Below are 8,031 nucleotides of genomic sequence, written 5' to 3' on the forward strand. Positions count from 1 at the left end.
ATAACAACTAATTTACTCTCCTTTGAGGATTATTTACATTTAATATAAAATTATCTTCAATTTCAAAGTATAGAATTAAGACAATTCTGAAATTTTAGACTCTGTTCACACTTTCCATGTGAATTTATTGTGGGTTATAATTATTTAAAGTAAGAAAACACACTTCAAAACATTAAAACATTGCCCTACAGAAATATTATAAGTTACATTATTTTCTCCTTCACCTTTAAAGTATGAGGTCCCTGAAGCCAGAAACCCTGTACCCTGTTACCTAGAAGGATAGAAAAGCAAAAAACTACTTTAAAAAGTATTATTTTGGGCTGGACCCGGTGACTCATGCCTGTAATCCCAGCACTTTGGGAGGGCGAGGTGGGCAGGTCACTTGAGGTCAGGAGTTCAAGACCAGCCTGACCAACATGGCCAAACCCCGTCTCTACTAAAAATAAAAAAATTAGCCGGGCGTGGTGGCAGGCGCCTGTAATCCCAGCTACCTGGGAGGCTGAAGCAGGAGAATCGCTTGAACTCCTGGGAGGTGGAGTTTGCAGTGAGCCGAGATTGTGCCACTGTACTCCAGCCTGGGTGACACAGTAATACCCTGTCTCAAAGAAATAATAAATAATAAAACTAAAAATTAAAAATAAAAGTCAACATGCCCAGGATAAATCTAAAATTGACAAATAATGAATTAGAAAAATGTGACCATTTTTCAAGGGAAAAGATAATCAGCATGTGCTAACCTTGAAATGCCCCAGATGATGGAATTATCAACAACTTTAAAGCAGCTAGTATAACTGTGCTCCATGAAATAAAGGTAAACAACCTTGAAATGAATGAAAAGTTCTCAGCAGAAAAATAGAAAAATGTTTAAAGGGTTTAAAACTCTTTTCTTATTTTTTATTTTTTTGTTTGTTTTTATTGAGATGGAGTCTCACTCTGTTGCCCAGGCTGGCATGCAGTAGTGTCATCTCAGCTCACTGCAACCTCTGCCTCCTGGGTTCAAGTGATTCTCTTCCTCAGCCTCCTGAGTAGCTGGGATTACAGGTGCGAGCCACCACGTCCAGCTAATTTTTATATTTTTAGTGGAGGTGGTGTTTCACCATGATGGTCAGGCTGGTCTCGAACTCCTGACTTCAAGTGATCCACCCGTTTCAGCCTCCCAAAGTGTTAGGATTACAGGCATGAATCACCACGTCTAGCCTAAAACTGTTTATTTTATATAAAATTTGTTCATTCTAATAAATAAAATCATTTGAACAAGAAAAATGGCACTCTAAACTTCATTTAAACTGCATTTGAGAGCCTGCAAGACACCTTGGGGCAGCTTGGTTTTACTCTAGATTTACCTGTCTTCCTACTCTTCTTCTTCCTTCACCAGCATGCAAGTTACCTTCCTTCCTTGCCAGCCAGACAAGCAGATGGGAGAGGAAGGTGTGGCCTTCATTGTCAGCAGTTTTCTATTGTTTGATGTGAAAAGGGCAGCATAGTCCTTTAAACATTGATCCAACCTCTTTGCATCTTACAAAATTAAACAGCTAAAATAAATAAAATAAGGCAATTCTCACTGAATGTACAGTGCATATTGGTGGCACATGCCTCCATAAGATTTGTCTGCCTGCTTCTTCTGTTCTATCATTTCTTTGGAAGGCAGTGGATTTTTCTCTTGCAATTCTGCCTTCTTCTATTTTGACATTGAATTTCTTGATATCAGCCATGTCAGGTTTGTCAGACATGATATGTCTGACATATTATGTGTCATATGATCTGTCACGGACGAAGTGGAGTGAGGCCCAGAGTGAGCAGAATCTAGTTTGTGCAGTGGCCACCACCCAGCTAGAAATTATTTTTAAAAAACCTAAATGAAAATTTTAGACCTAAAAAATAGCATACTCAAAAATTTCACTGGATGGGCTCAATAGCAAATTGCAGATGACAGAGGAAGAGTTGGTGAACTTGAAGATAGATAATAGCATCTAATGTGAGAAACACATTATAGATTGAAAAATCAATAAGCAAATCCTCAGGGACCTGTGGGACAATATCAAAAGGCATATATAAATTATACCTCAATAAAACTGTAACAAAAGGGCCAGGTGCAGTGGCTCACGCCTGTAATCCCAGCACTTTGGGAGGCCAAGGTGGTTGGATCACGAGGTCAGGAGTTCGAGACCATCCTGGCTAACATGGTGAAACCCCATCTCTACTACAAATACAAAAAATTAGCTGGGCATGGTGGCGGGTGCCTGTGGTCCCAGCTACTTGGGAGGCTGAGGCAGGAGAATGGCGTGAACCCGGGAGGCGCAGCTTGCAGTGAGCCGAGATCATGCCACTGCACTCCAGCCTTGGCAACGGAGCAAGACTCCATCTCAAAAAACAAAAACAAAAAACAAAAACAGTAAAAAAGTAGATATTATAAGACTGTGTAAAAAAGGACCAACTAGATACTGTTTACAAGAAACCCACTTCAAGTATAAAGATATAGGATAGGTTTAAAGTAAAAGTATGAATAAAGATATACCATGCAATCACTAATCAAAACAAAGCTGGAGTAGCTATATTAATGTTAGGCAAAAGTCTTTAGAATAAAGAATACTATCAGGAATATAAAGAAACATCACATGATGATAAATAGTGAATTCACCAAGAAGATAGAACAATATTAAATGTGTTTATACCTCACAACAAAGCTTCAAAATACATAAAGCAAAACATGGTAGCAATAAATTCACAATTACACATGAAGACTTTAACATCCCCCTCCTAGTAATTGAAAGAAGTTGACAGAATGTTACAAGGATATGAAAGACTGGAACAATACTTTTGAAACCAAGTATATTTAATTGACATTTATAGAGTACTCCACCCAACAACATTAGTATACACATTTTTTTCAAATGTTGTATATGGAACATTTATCTAGAAAGACAATATTCTGGCCAATAAAACAAACTATAAATTTTTTTTTTTTTTTCTTTTGACACGGAGCCTTACCCTGTTGCCTAGGCTGGAGTGCAGTGGCATGATCTTGGCTCACTGCAACCTCTGCCTCCCGGGTTCAAGTGATTTTCCTGCCTCAACCTCCCGAGTAGCTGGGATTACAAGTGTGCACCACCACACCCGGCTAATTTTTGTGTTTTTAATAGAGACGGGGTTTGGCCATGTTGGCCAGACTGGTCTCGAACTTCTGACATCAGATGGTCTGCACCTCAGCTTCCCAAAGTGCTGGGATTACAGGCATTAGCCACCACACCAGGCCACAACAAATTTTTAAAAAATAAAATAATATAAAACGTGACCTCAGATCATAAAATAATTAAATTAGAAACAAATCACAAAAAGATATTTGGAAAATCACCATATATTTGGATAAAACACACACAACACAATTTCTAAATACAGCCTGGGTAAAAGAGAAAGTCACAAGGGAAATTAGAAAACATTTCGATTGAAGGAGAATAAAAATATAACATCAAAATATGGGGATAGAGCTAAAACAGTGATTAGCAAGAAATCTGTAGCATTAATTGCTAAGATTAGAGAATAAGAATGTCTCACATCAGTGATCAAACTTTCCACTTAAAAAATGAGAGAAGAGCAAGTTAAACCCAAAGCAAACAGATAGAAGGAAATGATGAAAAGCAAAAGTCAATGAAATTACAAGTAGAAGGCCGGGCGCGGTGGCTCAAGCCTGTAATCCCAGCACTTTGGGAGGCCGAGACGGGCGGATCACGAGGTCAGGAAATGGAGACCACCTTGGCTAACACGGTGAAACCCCGTCTCTACTAAAAAATACAAAAAACTAGCCGGGCGTGGTGGCGGGCGCCTGTAGTCCCAGCTACTCGGGAGGCTGAGGCAGGAGAATGGCGTAAACCCGGGAGGCGGAGCTTGCAGTGAGCTGAGATCTGGCCACTGCACTCCAGCCTGGGTGACAGAGAGAGAGACTCCATCTCAAAAAAACAAAAAAAAAAAATTACGAGTAGAAAAACAATAGAGAAAAATCAACGAAATAAAAAGCTTATTTTTTAAAAAAGATACACCTTTAGCCAGACTGAGAAAAAGACAGAGAGAAGATATAAATCACCAATATCAAACATGAAAGTAGCAGGGCTGGGAGTGGTGGCTCATGCCTGTAATCCCAGCACTTTGGGAGGCCGAGGCAGGCAGATCACCTGAGGTCAGGAGCTCAAGACCAGCCTGGCCAAAATGGTGAAATCCCATTTCTACTAAAAATACAAAAATTAGCCGGGTATGGTGGCACGTGCTTGTAGTCACAGCTACTCGGGAGGCTGAGGCAGGAGAACCGTTTGAACCCAGGAGGTGGAGGTTGCAGTGAGCTGAGATTGCAAGATTGCACCACTGCCCTCCAGCCTGGCAAAAGAAGGAGACTCTTTCTCAAAAAAAAAAAAAAAAAAAAAAAAAGACAAAAAAAGTAAGCAGGAACATCATCACTGATCCTACTGACGCGACAGACAATAAAAAGCTAATAATGGTCTGGGTGCGGTGGCTCACGCCTGTAATCCCAGCACTTTGGGAGGCCGAGATGGGCGGATCACGAGGTCAGGAGATCGAGACCATCCTGGCCTACACGGTGAAACCCCGTCTCTACTAAAAAATACAAAAAACTAGCCGGGCGAGATGGCGGGCGCCTGTAGTCCCAGCTACTCGGGAGGCTGAGGCAGGAGAATGGCGTAAACCCGGGAGGCGGAGCTTGCAGTGAGCCGAGATTGCACCACTGCACTCCAGCCTGGGCGACAGAGCAAGAGTCCGTCTCAAAAAAAAAAAGCTAACAAGGGGCCAGGCATGGTGGCTCATGCCTGTAATCCAGTACTTTGGGAGTCCAAGGTGGGCAGATCACCTGAGGTAAGGAGTTCAAGACCAGTATGGCCAACATGGTGAAACCCCCTCTCTACTAAAAATACAAAAATTAGCTGGGCGTGGTGGCGCACACCTGTAGCGCCAGCTACTCGGGAGGATGAGGCAGGAGGATCACTTGAACCTGGGAGGAGGTTGCAGTGAGCTGAGATTGCGTCACTGCACTCCAGCCTGGGTAACAGAGTGAGACCCTGTCTCAAACAAGCAAAATAAAAAACAAAACAAAATAAACAAACAAAAGCTAATAAGGGAATATTGTGAACAACTCTATGCTAGTAAATTTGACAACTTAGATGAAAGAGATCAATTTCTTGAAATACATAAACTGTTAATGCTAACTCGAGAACTAAATCATCTGAATTGTTTTACATTTATTGAATATTTTGAGTTTGCAGTTAAAAACTTTCCAACAATTAAACTAGTTTTGCTGGTAAGTTCTACCAAACACAAATACCAATACGTCACACTGTCTCCCAGAAAATATGAGGAAAGAACACTTTCCAACTCATTTACCAAACAAAGACATTCCATAACAGGAAACTAGAGAGCAATATTCCCATAAACATGGATGTGAAATCCTTAACAAAATACCAGTAAATTGAATCTAACAGTATATAAAAAGTAAAGCATGTCATGACCACATGGAGTTTATTCCAGGAACACAAGGCTTGTTCAAGATTTGAAAGTCAATGTCATTAATTATAGCAACTTAGTAAATAAGAAAATCCATATGATCTTAGTTGCAGAGAGAGCATTTGACAAGATTCAAAATCTATTCATGATAAATATTTTCCACAAACTAGAAAACCTCCTTATCCTGATAAAAAGATCTACATCTAATGTATTACAAGTGAAAGATTCAATGTTTTCTCCCTAAGACTGAGTTTAAGGCAAGGATATCTGCTTTCACCACTCCTTCTCAACATTATCCTGGAGATACTAGATAGTGTAGCAAGGCAAGAAACAAGATTTAAAAAAATACAGCTTGGAAAGGAAAAGATAAAACTCTCTGTTCAGACTATGTGATTTTAATATAAAAAAATCCCATGGAATCTATAGAAAGAGTCCTAGAATGAATTAATCATTTTAGAAAAGTAATAAATGGTACAAAGACAAAAATAATTTTTATTTCTAAATATTGCCCATAAATATTTGGGAATCAAAATTTAAAACACAGTATAATTTATAATAGTACCAAAAATGAAATAATTAGTATAAATTTAAAATATAAAAATATGTAGGATCTATATGCTGGAAACTATAATGATAAAGGAAATCAAAGATCTAAATAAATGGATAGAAATATTGTATCCATGGATAAGACAACTCAATGTTGCTAATAAGCCAATTTTTCTCAAAGTGATCTATAGATCAATGCAACCCCAATAAAAATCCCAGCAAGATATTTTTCTAGAAATTGAGGTTTATTTAAAAGTTCATATAGAACTAGGTAGGTTAGCCAAAACAATTTTTAACAAGAATAAAGATGGAGGACTCATACTACTTCATTTCAAGACTTACTGCGAAGGTACAGTAGCCAAGATGGTGTAGCAAAAGGCAAAAATAGAGAACATGGATCAATGGAAAGAAGAGTGAGTCTAGAAATAGACTCACAAATATACAGCCAATTGATTTTCTTTTTTTCCTGAGATGGAGTCTTGCTTTGTCTCCCAGGTTGGAGTGCAGTGGTGGCGATCTTGGCTCACTGCAACCTCCACTTCCTGGGTTCAAGCGATTCTCCTGTCTCAGCCTCCTTAGTAGCTGGGATTACAGGTGCGTGACACCATGCTTGGCTAATTTTTTTTTTTTTTTTGTATTTTTAGTAGAGACAGGGTTTCCCCATGTTAGCCAAGCTGATCTCAACCTCCTGACCTCGTGATCTGCCTGCCTCAGCCTCCCAAAGTCTTGGGGTTACAGGCATGAACCACCGCGCCTGGCCAGCCAATTTATTTTTGACAAAGATGCAAAGGCAATTCAATGGAAAAAGGATAGGCTTTTCAACAGATGGTGCTGAAATAGTTTGACATCCATATGCAAACAAAATGAATGTTAACCCATACCTCATACCTTTAAAAAACCAACTCAAAATAACTATAAGACCTAAAAACAAAATATTAAGGTATAAAACCTGTAGATTAAAACATAGGATAAAATATTTGTGATCTTGGGTTAGGTAAATATCTCTTAGATATGACACCAAAATTATAAATTTCCCTCATGAAAATTAAAAATTTTTACTGTTTGAAGACAATGTTAAATGAACAAATAGACAAACCACAGACCTGCAGAAATATCTGAAAATTACATATCTAAAAATTAGTTAGTATTCAGAATATATAAAGAATGTTCAAAACCCTTTAATTAAGACAAATGATCCAATTTTCTTTTTTTAACTTATTTTTTACAGACAGTGTCTTGTTCTGCTGCCCAGGCTAGACTGCAGTAGTGATCATGGCTCACTGCAGCCTCAGCCTCTTGGGCTCCAGCAGTACTCCCACCTTGGCCTCCCAAAATGTTAGGAGTACAAGCATGCACCACTGTGGCTAGCCAAATGATCCAATTAAAAATAGGCAAATTAGTGGGACAGACAATTTTATGAATACAGCCTATTGGAGGAATAAAGAGAAGTCTGGTCCACAAAGGTGGAGTCTGGAGATGATACAGGCCTTGAATGTACTGTACAGGAATTTGATCTTTATCTTGTAGGGAAATATTGGTTCTGATTTCAGTTTTGCTACAGCATTGGGCATTTTCTGTAACATACGTATGTATAAAGAAAACTAGTGCTTTTGAATATATCTTCTAAGGGGAAGTTACTTTCACACTATAACTCAAAAACATCGAACTTTTGAAGTTATTCACAATTCAGCAGTATACAGATCTACATGTAATTTTATTTGTATGTACCTATGTTATAGACAGAATACAGCTTGAACAAGAAGTTTGGTCTAGTGTCTATTATTTGAGAAAACTGTCTCTTAAATTTTATAAGAAATGAGATGTATAGTTAGAATTTCCAGTTGTCTGTTTTCAGAGGTTTGTGAAATCAGTCCTACATTCTATAATTCATATATTGGTTCGTGTCTCACAGTAGCCTGAGCCTTTTTCTCCACCTCTCCCTTCAGTTTTTCCTCTTTCATCATTTTTAGAACTCTCATTTCG

At 38.6% G+C, this 8,031-nt stretch overlaps 1 pseudogene; it reads right to left on the minus strand.

Moving 5' to 3' along the window:
- Positions 1–1,283: 1,283 nt before the first annotated feature.
- Positions 1,284–1,730, minus strand: LOC117095373 (annotated as a pseudogene).
- Between the last annotated feature and the right edge of the window lie 6,301 nt (positions 1,731–8,031).

This window comes from Trachypithecus francoisi, unplaced genomic scaffold, assembly GCF_009764315.1.
Source record: "Trachypithecus francoisi isolate TF-2019V2 unplaced genomic scaffold, Tfra_2.0 Lachesis_group13, whole genome shotgun sequence".
Lineage (NCBI taxonomy): Eukaryota > Metazoa > Chordata > Mammalia > Primates > Cercopithecidae > Trachypithecus > Trachypithecus francoisi.